Source organism: Mus musculus, chromosome 18, assembly GCF_000001635.26.
Source record: "Mus musculus strain C57BL/6J chromosome 18, GRCm38.p6 C57BL/6J".
NCBI classification, from domain to species: Eukaryota; Metazoa; Chordata; class Mammalia; order Rodentia; family Muridae; genus Mus; species Mus musculus.
Genome location: NC_000084.6, coordinates 68,192,366 through 68,208,020, shown reverse-complemented (window position 1 = coordinate 68,208,020; position 15,655 = coordinate 68,192,366). Strand labels below are relative to the sequence as shown.

The 15,655-nt window shown below is 45.0% G+C and overlaps 1 protein-coding gene across 11 annotated transcripts in view; it reads right to left on the bottom strand.

Annotated features, from left to right (window-relative positions):
• Ldlrad4 (low density lipoprotein receptor class A domain containing 4) overlaps positions 1–15,655 on the bottom strand; it is a 328,277-nt gene that overhangs the window by 52,530 nt on the left and 260,092 nt on the right. The window contains exon 1 of one of the 11 annotated variants that reach the window (XM_030250540.1): positions 12,839–12,950. The exons of the other annotated variants lie outside the window; for them this stretch is intronic. The gene's annotated coding sequence lies outside the window, so the exon portion shown is untranslated. Of the gene's footprint in view, positions 1–12,838; positions 12,951–15,655 lie in introns of those variants that run through there. 11 annotated transcript variants of the gene reach the window in all.

The following is a 15,655-nucleotide window of genomic DNA, read 5'->3' as shown; positions in this document are numbered from 1 at the left end:
TACACTAAAGCACTTCCTGTGATGCTTTTGGTTTTAATAGTTAAATTCACTTTAACTCTTCACAGTTCAAAAATATGTTCTAAGTAGCACTCGAAGGTTAAACTTTACAATACATGGAAAGTCCATTTGATCAGGCTTACAACTCAACAATAAAGAATTACAGAGAGATACATAAAACCTATTACACGGGGTTCAGACGGGTACGTAATTACTTCATAGTTACGCAATGACTCTTTTAGATCAAGTTAAAGACCCATCTTTTCCACACTTGTCTGTAAGCCAATTAAGGTTTAAGTGCAATGCTAAGAACACTTAAGATTAGTGCACGCCACGATGAGAATGGACTGAACCTCTGAGACTGTAAGCCACCCCCAAGGAAATGGTTTCCTTCATAAGAGTTGTGCTCATGGTGTCCCCTCACAGCAGTATGTTGGGGGGACTTTCCCTTACACTGTATGAAGGCATGTCCCTGTATTTTCAATTGTGGATTGCTGTACCGGGCAGACAGCTCAGTCAGTACTGGCAGGATTTTGGTATTGTCATTTCTATGGTCCATCACTGGTTTTCTATTTGTAAATGCTTGGCCTTCCTCACCCACCAAAAAGATGAAGGTCAGGCAACCCTCAATGCCTGAAGACAACCTAAGAGATGGATCAGGTGTTGTCTTATTGTTGATTGGTTCAGACTGGAATGTGGCTTTTTGTATATTAAGGAGCTGATGGCCCAGAGCTGGAGCAAGAAGTATAGGAGCGGGACTTCCTGGCAGAGAGAGAGAGAGAGAGAGAGAGAGAGAAGCAGAGACCAAAGACAGTGCAGACGTGGGAGATTAAGGAGATGCATAGTAGAGGCAGCAGGGAGACAGATGGAAGAAGCAGACTGGGAGAACCACGTGAGGAGACAAAATGGTAGATAAGTCAGGATAAGTTAATAGCTAGCTGAGAGACTGCCCTAGCAAAAGACCAACAGCTTTAAACAATTTAGGAGTCTCTGTGCCTTAAATCAAAAGTAGGATCCATGAAAGTCACGCAATAGCAATAGAAACCCTAAGACAGAAGTTGGTACCGGGGACTGGGGAATGGCTGTAATAGGCCTGACTGTGATTTCATTTATAGGAATGTGGGCTTCTAGACGTTGGATTAGAAATGTAGATGAACGGTGAAAGCGGCCTTTAGTGGGCCATAGTAGTAGGAGCCTGGAAGACAGTGTGCTGAGGGGATTTGAACTGTGGGAGCCCAACGCAAAAAGGTTTCAGAAGGGAAGAATATGGCCTAAAGACAGTTCTTGTGATATTTTGGCAATGAATGTGGCTGCGTTCTGCCTGAGGCTAAATTGAAGAGTTATGGATTAATAGCGCTGGTAGAGGACATTTGTGTGGCTACTAACAGCCACACTTATGCAGATTTATAATGAAAAGGAGCAGGCCAAGCAAGGGAAGTACAAAAAGTACAACTCTGGGGGGGGGGGGGGAGAAAATGGAATAAATGAAGTGTGGACCTCAGGGCAAGACCCCATCCACCTAAGATTCCAACCTGTGAAAAAGAATTAAAGAAAAGCATAGGGCCTGGTGTGGTGGCGCACACCTTTAATCCAGAGCACTCAATGAACAGAGGCAGGCAGATTTCCGAGTTGAAGGCCAGCCTGGTCAAAAACCCAGCCTCAGGACAGCCAAGCTTAGGCAGTGAAAGAAACCACTGAAAACAGAAAGCTGGTAAAGATGAAGATGTAGTTGAATAAGAAGGCTGTGTTCCAGCCCCAGCAAGCAGCAGAATGTGACAGCTTCAGGGACATGGCTTTGGCTTTAGAATCATGGACAGATAGAGGGGTTATGGACTCTCCCTCTGCAATCAAGGAAAGCTGCCAAGGCCGGCATGTGTTAGGGGGGTCTAGAGAAGCCATTGTGTGAAGCTGTGAGGTGAACCCGGGATTAGCCTTGGAGATCCCAAGATCTTAAAGATGCCAACGACATGGGATACCTACTGGGGAAAGCTGCTAACGGGGTGTGGAAAGAGCCCAAGAGAAAGACCTGTGTTGCAGTCAACAAAGATAAAAGGACTTGGAGACCTAAAGAGCGCTTTAACATCAGACATGGAGGTGCAGAGTTTGGAGTTTGCCCAGCTGGACTTTGGTCTTGCTTTGGTCCACCATTTCCTTACTATGTCCCCTCTCCTCCCTTTTGGGATGATGATATACAGCCTGAGCCATTGTATGTTGAAAGTGTGATCTGCTTTTCATTTTGATTTTCTACAGGGGGTTACAGCTAAGAGATTGCACAAGTCTCAGATGAGATTTTGGACTTTTAAATAGGATTGAGACTATTATAGACTATGGGGATTTTTGAAGTTGGACTGACTTCATTTCTGCATTATATTACAGAGACAAGCCTATGGGAGGAGTATAATATGGCTGTTTAAATAAAAATGGCCCCTATAAGCCCAGAGGGAAGGGCATACTAGGATATGTGGCCTCATGGAGGAAGTATGACTCTATTCTTCCTACTGCCTGATAATCCAGATGTAGAACTCTCAGCTCCTTCTCCAGCATCATGTCTGCCTACACAACACCATGCTGTCTGCCATGACAATAATGGACTAAACCTCTGAACCTGGAAGCCGGCCCCAACGAATTGTTTTCCTTTATAAGAGTTACCATGCTCATGGTGTCTCTTCACAGCAATAGAAACCCTAAAATGGTAGGACAGTCTGTGGGGTATTGTCTGTATTAATGATTGATATGGAGTCAATGATCACGGAGGGCAGTCCCACCCCTGGACAGGCAGTTCCGGGGCGTACAAGGGAGCAGGCTGTGCAAACCGTGAGCTGCAAGTGAGCCATAAACAGCACAGCACTCCTCCATAATTTCTGCGTCACTTCCTGCCCCCAGGTTCCTGCCCTGCCCCTCCTCAGTGATACAATGTAACCTGGGAGCTGTGAGATGAAAGAAACCCTTCCCTCCTCGAGGTGCTTTTAGTTACGTTTTAGCACAGCCCCAGAAACCCTAACTAAACAATCACCAACATAGGAAAAGCTTGGCATCTCTTTCCCAAAGCTCTTGACCAGGAAAGACAGCTGTGAATGAAAAGGGGCATTTCCCACACAGAACCCTGTGCTTCTATTTCCTGCAAAAGATCCAGGCTGTGCTTATATGCCCACTGCCTGAAGACCTAAAGAACACCTGGAACTAGGTGAGATGATTATCTTCTGCTGAGGTAGTTCTTGGCTTCTTTCTCTGACTTGGTAACTGAGCCAAAAATGCCAGAGCAGTGGCTCTCAACCTCCCTAATGCTGCAACCCTTTAATACAGGTTCTTGCAGGGCAGTGGTGGCGCACGCCTTTAATCCCAGCACTTGGGAGGCAGAGGCAGGTGGATTTCTGAGTTTGAGGCCAGCCTGGTCTACAGAGTAAGTTCCAGGACAGCCAGGGCTATACAGAGAAACTCTGTCTCAAAAAACAAACAAACAAACAAAAACAAAAACAAAACAAAAAACTGGTCCTTATATTGTGGGGATCCCCAGCCATAAAATTACTTTTGTTGATATTTCGTAACTGTAATTTTGCTACTGAAGGAATCATTATGTAACTATTTTTGGAGATAGAGGTTTGCCCAAGGGGTCACAACCCACGGGTTGAGAACTGAAGTACCAGAGTCAGGCATGATGGCATGCACTCGTGATCTCTACACTCAGGAGGCAGATGCAGGAGGATCACAAGTTTCAGGCTATCCTTGGCTACACAAGATCCTATCTCAAAACTCCAAACAACAAAACAAAAAACCCTATTACCCCCCAACACACACACACACTCCCACCCCAACCTAACAGATGCTAACTTCCCACTGAGGGCTTCTTAGCTTTCACACTGTCTTTTTTTGCCCACTATCTAGGTCTCTTTGACTTTAGTTCCCCATTCTCCCAATAGTAATTGTTTAAAAGGGTTTGAGAAAAGCTTTCCAGGAGAATTCTTGGGGAGCAAACTTTTCCGAGGAGCAAATCACTCCCAGATAAACTAGTTGCTGACTAATAGTTTCTTACATGTACAAGGCAGCAAGTACAACTCACACTTCAGACTTCGGGGGGGCGGGGTGTCTGCACATCTGATCTGGGGTATTTCATACCCTTCATGCCTGTACTGTTCTGTGGGGTAAGATAATGCACGTCCTTCAGCTGTGACTCCAACCACCGACACAGGTAAAAGTCCACGAGAGACACTCCCACGTGTCGGATCGTGCCTCAGTGTGCACTGAAAGAATCCTAAAGGGAAAAAGAGTCGAAAGGGAGTTGATTTGCTAAGAATTTCCTTATGATTCCTAACTCAAGCCTCTTGACAACATTTCTGAAAGCCCAAAGATCATGCTGTTATGCTGGGGCCACCGAGACTGGCCAGTGAGGACTAAAGGTCCCCCAAATCTAATAAAAATAGAGAAATGAGTAAAAAGGCCAAAATGCCTTCTTTCTCTCTTCCTTTCTTTCTTTCTTTCTTCCTTTGTTTGTTTGTTTGTTTGTTTCTTTCTTTCTTAATTCACAACCATAGTTTCAGATTTTAATACAACTTCAGCAAGTAATAGTGTCTCACAGCTGTGAACAGACACCATGACCAAGGCAACTCTTACAAGGGCAGCATTTAATTGGGGCTGGGTTACAGGCTCAGAGGTTCAATCCATTCTCATTAATGCCAGAGCATGGCACATCCAGGCAGGCATGGAGCAGGAGGATGTGAGCGATCTGCATCTTCATCTGAAGGCTGCTGGGAGAAGACTGGCTCCCACAGGGTTAGAAGGAGACAGTGGCACACTTCCTTTAACAAGGTCACATCTAAGAGTGCCACTTCCTGAGCCAGGCATATTCAAACCACCACATTTCACACATGAGTCTAAGGGGGCTATACCTAGTCATAACATAATAAAAAAAATATATCCAGTCCAACTTCCAAAGTCATCATAAGTCTATAGCAGTCTCAACAATCTTAAACGTTCAAAGTCTCCTCTGAGATTCGTCCACTTAACTGTAATCCCCAAAGCAAGACAGGGAAACAGCTGGGCAAACTCCAAACTCTGCATCTCCACAGCTGATGTCAATTTGGTCTTCACATTTCCAACTCCCTTTTCATTTTCGTTGACAGCAACAAACTTCCTTTTCCTGGTCTGGTTCCACTACCCGTTAACAGCTTTCCTCAGCAGGTATCACACGGCTCTGCCATGGTTAACATCTTGGGGTCTGTAAGTCAACTTCAACTTCACAACTTCTTGATTCAATATCTGGGAACCGTGCATGATCTGGGCTCCTCCTCACTTCTCCAGCTCTGCCCTTTGTAGCATTCTAGGCTTTGGTTGACTCTAATCCACTGCTGCTGCTGTTCTTGATGGTTATCCCATGGCACTGGCATCTCCAATATGCTGGGCTCTTATGCTGAAACTAGGCGTCACCAATAGCCTCTCATAAGTTCTCGTCATGGTGCTAAACCTCAACTTCTTTGCATGACCCCTTCAGTCCTGTGCCATCAACTGCAACTGAGACTCCACTTTTACCAATGGCCTTCCATGGCCTCTCATAGTGCCAAGTCTCAGCTGTTCTTCATGACACCTTCATACGTTCAAAACAAATACCACCTGGATGACTCTTACACGTTACCAAGTCCAGCTGCAGCAGGAGGTACAACCTTGGCTATCTTTGGAACACAGCTTTTTTATAGTCTCAGAACACACTTCCCAGAAGATTTCATCTCAGTGATACTGGTCTCTTCTTCATCCCTGCTAATTTCTTAGCTCCAGCTAACCAGCTTCAACTATCCCCGTAGTCACGTCTGTTTTTGACTAATGCCAGAGCCACATGGCCAACGCTGCCAAGTTCTGCTGCTTGCTGGAGCTGGAACATGGTCCCCCTTGTTCTGTTACATTATCACCAGCTTTCTGCTTTCCAACTCCTTCACTGCCTGAGCTTGGCTGTCCTGGAACTTGCTCTGTAGTCTGACCATGAACTCAGAGATCTGCATGGCTCTGTCTCCTGAATGCTGGGATGAAAGGTGTGTACCACTACTCCTGGACTTAAGCTTTTCTCTCAAATGCCTTCGTTCTGTACTCAACCAGAGTCTCCTTCTATTCCAAGCTCAGGCTACAAAGACTGTGAGATCACTCCCGAGGAGGAAGAGGAGGAGGAGGAGGAGGAAGAGGAGGAGGAGGAGGAGGAGGAGGAGGAGGAGGAGGAGGAGGAAGAGCTGGGAAACCCAGTTAAACCTTCAGCAACCACTTCATGATAGTCACCTGAGAAGCATCTTCAGAGACAACTCAATAGAGCACTTGCCTTCTGCTCTAGAAGTCATCAGAAAGCAATGTGACCTTTAGCTCGTTTCGCCACTGCTGGCTTAATCTAGATAACTAATCTCCAATATCCTTAATCTGCATTAGCAATGATTAATTAATTGCTTATGAATAATTTTAGCACACTCCTCCCAAACCATCTACGCAACACCTAGAGCTCTTCTCTGACTGCTAGTGATGGTGCTGTGATGAGAGGCACTGCTGCTCAGTAATCTCTCCATCCAGGGGCCACAGGTGGACAGAGACAACAGAAAAAGTAATGCATTCATGAGGCAAGTCCAGCTTCCCATGTTTTCTATGGAGCTCGGGAGTCATATTAGAAGGCAGAGAAATGACAGCGCTATTTGAACTTAGTTCTTCCTCAGTTTTTGTTTGCTTGTTTGTTTTGTTGGGGGAGGTTGATATATGTTTGTTTATAACCACAAAGAGCTAAATTGGAGCTTCGGTGATCATGAGCACCACACTTAGATGCTTGCAAACAACTATGCGTGTTTTTCTTTGGATGAGGATGTACATTGTTAGGAACAGATGTGGAAGGGAAAGATGAATTCATCACCATCTACACAGTAAGACTCCAAAATAACCAGGTAGCATTCACCCTGCAGTCCTGGGCACAGCAACTCACTGGACCTTGGCTAAGATGCCTGTTAGATTTCCCTACCCACCAAGAGCTCACTGCTTATCAACCAAATCAGTAACATGCCCTTTAGATACCTAAGCTGTGGCTGTGATGGCTACTCTAGAAGTAACTAAGGATGCATCGACTGAGACCATGTTCTTTCCTAGAAGGCACCAATGTGCCTGGGGAGGCTGGGTGGCACTACCCTCCTCCCATGGGAGTCTAATTCTCTCCTGACTCTGACAGACTGCATGGACTAGGATATCTGAGCTCCATGTGGTAGGACTCTAAGCAACAAGCCAGGGGACAAGAGTATGACACACTAAGGTACAAGGCAGCATTTTTAAGATGGGCCCCACAGAAGGGCTGGGCCACAGTCTTCATATCTGAGAGTCCTTGCTGTCCAAAACAAGACATGAGGCTCTGTTTGCTGACTAAATGAAAACATCTTCTATCAGTCTTCCAAAGGCTTAATAGGAAAACCACGTGTAAAAGTCCTAATCCAGCCAGGCATGGTGGCACACGCCTTTAATCCCAGCACTTAGGAGGCAGAGGCAGGCAGATTTCTGAGTTCGAGGCCAGCCTGATTTACAAAGTGAGTTCCAGGACAGCCAGGGCTATAGAGAGAAACCATGTCTCGAAAAAACAAAAACAAAAACAAAAACAAAACAAAAAAACTCCTAACTCTCTACGCAGTGCCCTTCCTAAGCTTAGAGAGAAACCAACTATCTTGCTTTCCTCATATACAATGAAGAATTATTTTATTAAAGTCTTTATTTTAAACTGTATATTTGCTCATATCAATGCTCCGAAATCAGTGATGTTTTCATATAATGTTTATACATTAAGTGCCCACAATCAGCATCACACTGAGGGGAACATGCAATAAAATGGACACACACACACACACACACACACACAGAGCTCCTGATACAATTATCAGTTTATATATCAAAAGCCTAAAGTAATGCTCATTAGCACTACCTTTGTTTAAAGATTATTTTCTTCCCCCAAAAGACCCACCCAAGAAATTCTTTTCAAACAGATAAAGATAAGCTGCCTCCCTTTACAAATTAGTTTGGCTCATTTACAAGTAATCTATCTTGCAAAGTATTTTTTACAAAAACAAGAGTCCAGAGAGTGGTATAGCCTTTGGATAATGACCCACTCATTCAGTTATGAATTTGACCTCCTACGCCTATCAAGAGTCAGGGTTGTCAGGGGGAGGGCAGAGTAGAACTGAGCAGCATAAACCAAAAGTCCAAGGTCAAGACCAGAGGTGAGGGTGCAATTCAAATGTGCTTCTTTGGTCTGTCTGTGCCAGAATTCTAGAAATTCAGACACCATCTAAGATGAGCATCTAAGTGAATATCAGATGGCTGTTACAACTTTTCTTACTTTATTAAAAGGCTTTATTTCAAATGTATATTTGCTCACAACAATACTCTGAAATCCATGACATCATATAATGTTTATACATTAAGTGCCCACAACCAGAATCAACACTGAGGGGGAACATGAGGCGACTCAGTTAATGGACAGAATGCAAGACCTGGGCATGATGGCCTTTCTAAATGTCCTCAGGACAGTGACACAAATTGAGCTGATGACCCTTACTGGATTAATGAGCTGAATGAGTGTGTAAATTTAAAGGAATCGACTAAGGAAAAAGGCACTGGATAGAAAGCCTAGACTCAGTTCTCGACAAACACATTCTTCTATAAAACATGGATCTGACATCATAATTAAGACATGTTTTGATGTGATATAAACTTCATGGCTTTTCATTCCAACCTCTGCCCCTCCTTATCAAGGGTGGACATGGTGTGGCCTCTCTTGTAGGTAGGTATGGCAGGGTTCTGGCTATGAGATAGTGACAGACATGTTGATTTGACTTCTAGGAAGGTCCTTTGAAAAAGGAAAGGTATACCATAGTTTGGACTTCTGTTCTTACTCTAGGATCCAGCTGAAAATGTAGATGTTTTGAGTGGAATGCCAGTGAGCCATTCTGGACCATGAAGGAACTTCAAGTTTGGATGCCAAGCGCTGGGTAGACGAAGACAGAGAGAGTAAGATCCTGTGTCTCTGGGGACTCAGTAGCCTGCACTGCCTTTACCTAGGCTTTGATGTGAGTGGTGTGGCTTTAAGATACTAGGCTCAGATCAGATGTTGGTGACTCCTAATTACTAATATCTACACCCAACCCATAGCAACTCTACATTGTCAGATAACAAGGTATTTTCAAGCTGGAGCATTTAAAGTAGAATTTATCATTATTTTATTCCATTTTTTTAAATGAAAAAAAAAATTTCACTATTTTGGACCAAAAAAAAAGTGTCATTTCCATTTTAAAGGGAGAACTTTGTCTTTGCATAACAATTAGAACTTGTCTGATGAGTGGCTAGCCACCAACAGGACAAGTTCCTCTACAATAGAGAGAAATAGAGACTTTGCCAAAGCAAACGCCCTGCCTGGCCCTAGCCGTCTCTTCACCTTCACATTTTAGCACTGAGAAAACGATGTTTAAAGCCATTGATAGTTTGTGGATTTTTAAATAGTTGAGTCTTCAGAATAAGTCCAAATTCCTCAGACCTTTCGCATGATGGGTGCCAGCAGTGTTTCTGGGCACTGGTAGTACACCGGCCACTCGGTGCACGAGCCTAGAACCAAGCAAGAAGCTAAGCCAATATCGGGTACCAGCTATCAACTGACGAGTCCCCCACGAATGCTTCATTGTTATCCCCAGTATGCCTTACCAGGGATTTCAGGCCATCTAAGCACCTTCAGATTCAGAACACACAAGATGTCCCCTCTGCCTTCTTATATATATATTTGTCTTAGCAGCATGTGTGACAATGTCCCTCCAAAGTATTCAGTGCACCCAAAATAGTGATCTGGATGTGATCATGATCCACCAGATGGACCAAAACAACCGATGCTGAGAAGTCAGCAAAAAAGACGTGAGAGGCTCCACTTCCCTGGGGAGTGTGGAACAGGCTCCAGCTTCCTTCCGACAGGATAGACATTACGTCCTTTTCTTTTTACAGGAGACTCGTGTAAGAAGAGCATAAACTCATAAAACCACAGCGTTAGTGATCCTCACCGTGCCAAGACATGGCTGCAGTCATTTGATACGTGATAAGCATGTGATAACCCACCCACTCTACTGCAAAGAGGAAAACTGCAAGCCCGTCATTCTGGGAGGAAGCCTAGGGATGATTTTTTGCTCTGTTACACAGGATAGGGAAGGAAGGTCCGGGACCTTGTCCAGTGTACCGTCCGAGACACCTGTCCCTTCCTATCAGGTACCACACTCCTGAGGGCTGGTGCTACAAAAGAATATTTCTACATCTCTACAATGAAATTACAGAGGCCCTAAAAAAGAAAAGCATAACCCAGATGGGCTAAATGATCCAACCAATGAAGCATGTCAGAGGGTCGCATTAGCACTTGGCTTTAAAGCTGCAGGGTTCACCTCCATGTTCAACTTCCTCCGATAGAATGCTTCCTGCTGACACAAACCCATATCCAACAGCGTTCCATTTCAAATGTGTGACTCTGCACACCAGGAGGAGGTCTTGTCTCCAGGACAGCCAAACTCTAAAACAGTGAAAGTTCCTTCTACAAAAATAACCTGTAGGCACAGGACTCACTACAAATAAGCAAACTGTCTTTCTGTCTGCTCGAGAGGGTTCTTTACCGAGTGAATCATCACACCATCCCTTTGGTTTATCCGCAAGCTGAGAAGCAGGCTTTGAGGGCGGGAATGAAGAATGCACATTTCAGTACAGCTGGGCTGGCTCCCTTCCACTGGCCCAACCGGGAGCCAGGGCGGTCCAGCTGTGAGGTGCTGTTCATGCCAGTGTCACAACCCTGCCACTAAGAGGCTGTTATTTCCATCACCCTAGTGAGTGGCAGCCCTTGGCTGAGAATCTGCAATCCCCTTTGCCTGGTACCCTGGATGTCTGCCCAGGCCGCTCTGAGCCCAGTACCGCCAGGCTCTGACCCAGCTTTGTACAAGGACGCCTCTGCTTCTTTTTGCTTGGCCCCACACAGCACAAAGACCTGACCCAGGGGCTGTCTGGGAGATACTGTCTCTTCAGCTGTGGCCTCAGTCCCACTCTTAGATGCCCATTGCCTACCTCTCTATTACAGATGAGAGGAGAATGCATTACTATTTTACAGAACCCCTTAGAGACATAACTACCTGGAAACTGTTTGTGTCTTATGAGGAATTCTAACCTATTTCTTTGGTGGTGTGGCTTCGCTTTACATTGTTGCTCTGAGTACAAATAATAATGAGGTGTGATTGTTTTATTCTTCAGGCCGTAGGATGCTGGGAGAAACATTCCATGTCCCCGAATCCTAATGTATGGATCACTGATGAGTATGGACAACTTGCACAAGTTTCTGCCACCTATGCATCACTTTGTGTGTGTGCAGGGGGTATGAGTGGGACTTGGGGTTGGGTACTGAGGAACGGTCTCACTCACTTTGTAGCTCTCAGGCTGGCCTGAACTCATGGAGATCCTGAGTGCTGGAATTTGAGCAGAAAACCCGCAGACTCAGCTCAGAGTCTCACTTTTTAAAACTATTTATCATTATTTAATTATTTTATTTACATCCCAAATGTGCCCCCCTCCTTCTGGTCCCCCTTGCAAAGTTCTTCCCCCATTCCCTACCCAACTCCTGCTCACCTCTAAGATGGTGCCTCCAGCCCTAGTATCTCCCTTCCCTGGGGCCTCAAGTCTCTACAGGATTAGGCGTGTCTTCTCCTACTGAGGCTAGACAAAGCAGTCCTCTGCTACATATGTGCCGGGGCCCTTGGACCAGTCCCTGTATTCAGAGCCTCTCTTTTAGAGTTCTTCTGTTTCTGTTTGTTTTTCTTTGGAGGGGCAATGCACGTGAGAGACACAGGAAGTAAGAATATAACACATGTTGTACCGAGCCTAGGGAAGTATAAAACACAACCAAACTTCAATGACCCCTACAAGCTAGAAAAAAAATGTACAAGGGGGAGGGGGTGACTGGAGGGCTGCCACAGAAAAGAAGAAAAAACAATTCATGCCAAATCAGGAAGAAGGGGTGACGTGGAGGAGCAAGGAGAAGGGGTGTAGGCTGGGGAACACTGCCTTTATCTGCCTTCCTGTATCTGCCTTGGCTGACCAGACCATACGTTGGCTTTTTCTTTCTATCTATCTTTTAACCTTTATTGTTCTTTGGAGCTGTTCACACATTCTAAAAAACAAAACAAAAATGAAAACAAACAAGCAAACAAACACAGAGCCAGAAAGGAGAGGCTGTTGGAGCACGAAGCCCTGAGGTACCTGTGGGGAGGAGGCTAGCATTCTGACAGCCATTTTCTAATCCAGGATACTGACCCATTTAAGGGAGGGGGAAGGGAGAACACAATTTCTCTAATTATCATCAAAAGCCATAAAACGGGGCAAACATGGCAGTTTGAAAATGGCCTAGCGATGACCTAGCCACGATGACCTAGCCACGCCTGTGACTGGAAGGGTTTCTAACGGCATCCGTTTACATGTCCCCGAGAACATGGATGGGCCTTCTGACTTTGAAGTCTCCCCTGGGGCTGGGCAACTACAAGGATTTAGGTATTCACTGATACAGAACTAGGGTCATTTGTTGATCAGCCTCAGCAGCTATGTTCGGATCCCACTCCTACCCTCTACCCTCCCTGTGATGTAGAATGCCAGGCTGAAGAGGAATTGTATGCCTTACATTTCTTCTATGGGACTGAAAGAATCCAGTGGAAAGTACACAGAAAAAGAGGTTAATATTTCGCCACCGAGCCTCACCCCCACACCGCCCCTAGCCACACCTCCACACCGCCCCTAGCCACACCCCCACACCGCCCCTCGCCACGCCCCACACTGAGAGGTATCTCACCTAGCACTCATCGAGGTCTCTGCTAGTTTTGTGCTAATAGACCTGGAGAAAGAATCAGGATACTCTGTATTTGCTCTTGCTGGCCTCTGATCCAGTCAGTTACCCCCTTCTCTGACACCTGCAGTCACAGCTTGAAAGTGTTTTATCGGAGGTGCCTAGATGGCATCTCTAAAACTCAGCCGGACCCAGCTACCTGCCTTAAGGGGAGGGGGATTCCCTATGGATTTTGTTTTAAAGGTTAATCACGTGTTGGGATCACATCCCCTCCCCAAAATGCATCGTTACCACCCCCAAACAAAAATGTCTGTCATTTCTATAGATGAAAAAGAAATGTTTTACTAAAAAAGGAGAGAGACAAGAAACAGCCCCCCTCAGGTGCATCTGTGGTCAATCCCTAGGTCTGCCCGCAGACTGTCAGAAATGCGAGGCAGGGAAGAGGGCCCCTGGTGTTAGATTTCTTCCTCTTCCTACAGTCTGAGTGGAGAGGGCACAGTTGCTTCAGAGTTCTCTCTTCCTTTCTCAGTCTGTTCTATTTTAAGGCTGCAGCAGAGGCGCTTAGCAGCTCAGTGTTTCCAAGTGTATGTCACTTCCCTACTTCAGATCACGTGGGCAGCACAGCCTGGGAAGCACAGGGGTTCCTGGGAGGCCAGAGAGCAGGCACCATCTCAAAACTCCTGTTTCAGAAATCTACCAACTCCCTGTAAGGCACCTTCATCTTCATGAACACTTTTTTTTTTTTTTTATTTCATTTAACTATGGAATCTCAAGACGTCAAGTGTGGTGCACGTACACAATATGAAACTGGTTGCCAGGGGCTGGTATGTTGGAGGGAAGTGCAAAGACACTGGGGAAAAAGACTCAGGCTTTCAGTGGTGAGTTGAACAAGCTCTACATAAGGGACGCACACAGTGGGTAGCAAGGACTGTGTTAATTGGACCATGATCAGACAATATACAATATAGTAATACGATATCAAATACTCCCATTGTATATCACAAATACGCACAGTTTTCATTTGGAAAAAAACCATATACTTCTAAATATGTTAGAAAACATACTTATTGATAACAAATTTAAAAGTAAAAGGCCTTTTTGGGTGGGGGAGCTAACGAGATGAAACAGGCTTAGGTTTAACTTGGGTCAGCAGAGCTAGCTGAGGATGATCTGAGAGCAGGGGTCAAAGGCAATGATTTCTGTGACAGCCCCTCTTGTCCAACAAACACAACACATGAAGACAAGACATGGAAACTTATACACACGACGGGATGTCTTAATCTACCTGGCTATAGTGGCCTCACTAACTCTGCCATCCCAGACATAGAGAGGTCTGCAATGTTGGGTGGATGTGAAAATCAGGAAGCTATATGATCCTTACTGAATGCTGCAGGCTATAATTTATATCTTTTCTTTTTATGTTCATCACTGTTCAACATGTGTTTTAAAAATATTTTCTCTAAAGTCAATAAAACAACGGTTGCTGTTACTGAAGGAGTCAACAGTCAGAAAAACGTTGAGGTCCGACTTCTCCGAGATTGGGTCCAGCCCCACACTGGATGTTCCACACTCGGCACGTCACCAAAGTAAACACTTGGCATCACAAAGTTCAGGAGCCGACTGTATAAACCCTGCATCGAATACAAGTTAAGATTAGGTGTCCTTGTCTGTGAAAGGACTGTCACGTTTGCTTCTGTTGGAACATGTCCATGGGTGACCATCGAGACACCACTCAGGATGATGAAGTAGACTCCCAGCGAATGGCTGTTCATCAAAGGTGTCAGCTGCGGTGTTTAATCACAGGAGGAACTATTCATTTCCTCACGCATGTCTCTTTCTAGTAATCTCTTAATTATCTCATTACTTCCATATGAAACGGGTGCTCAAAATTCAATTGAGTGGAAGATCTTAAGGAGTTTTAAAGTGTGCATCTATTTCTCATTGAGAGTCCCCAAATGTTCAAAGTTCTACGGTGTAAGGGGCTGTAATATGGCACTAGACGATAAGATGCACCACTAGAAGAAGTCTATTGTGGAAGAAGAGCAAATAAAACCGATTATCTACCTATTGCTGTTAAAATAATTTCACATGTATATTTCAGTTAATTTTTTTTTTAAAGATTCCAAACCAAAGCTGAAGAGAAGGCTCAGCCAGTGTTTGCTCTTCTTCTAGAGGACTCCAATTTGGTTCCCATTATTTGACGGCTCACCAGTCACTTGTAACTCTAGCTCTTGTGGCTCTGGTGCCCTCTTCTGGACTCTGACAGCACCTGCATGCATATGTGCATACACACGAGCAGGCATACACACATACACATACATTTTTAAAATTAAAAAAAAGACAAAAAACAAAACCTTCCTAACTTAAATTTTAAAAGCCCGAAGAATAACCAGGATGGGATTATATCCACCTAGGATGTTTCCTGAGACAGTGGGAGGGAGAAACCGAGAGTGGCTCACTCCATTCAGGTCATGTGACACAATCACAGGCTTTGACAAGTAAGGAGGCAGAGAGCCACAGCTCTTGGGGTGACTGCTGAGACCACACAGGTTGGACGGAGAGAGCTCAGCGCTATGTTCACTGTTCACGTTTATTTCACACAGCTTTGACCACAGCACCACACTGCCTTCCCTGAACTCTTAGCGGCCATATTAACAAGAGCTTTATCTTCCCGAATGCCTGATGATAAAACGGAAACTGGAGCTCTTCTCGTTATTATCTTTACCATAAAAGGATGACGCTGGAAGCAGTCAAGCTCACACGCCTTTTCACAGTAGGTGAAGGGAACGCTGACTGCAAGCTCACACACCCTCTTACAGTAGG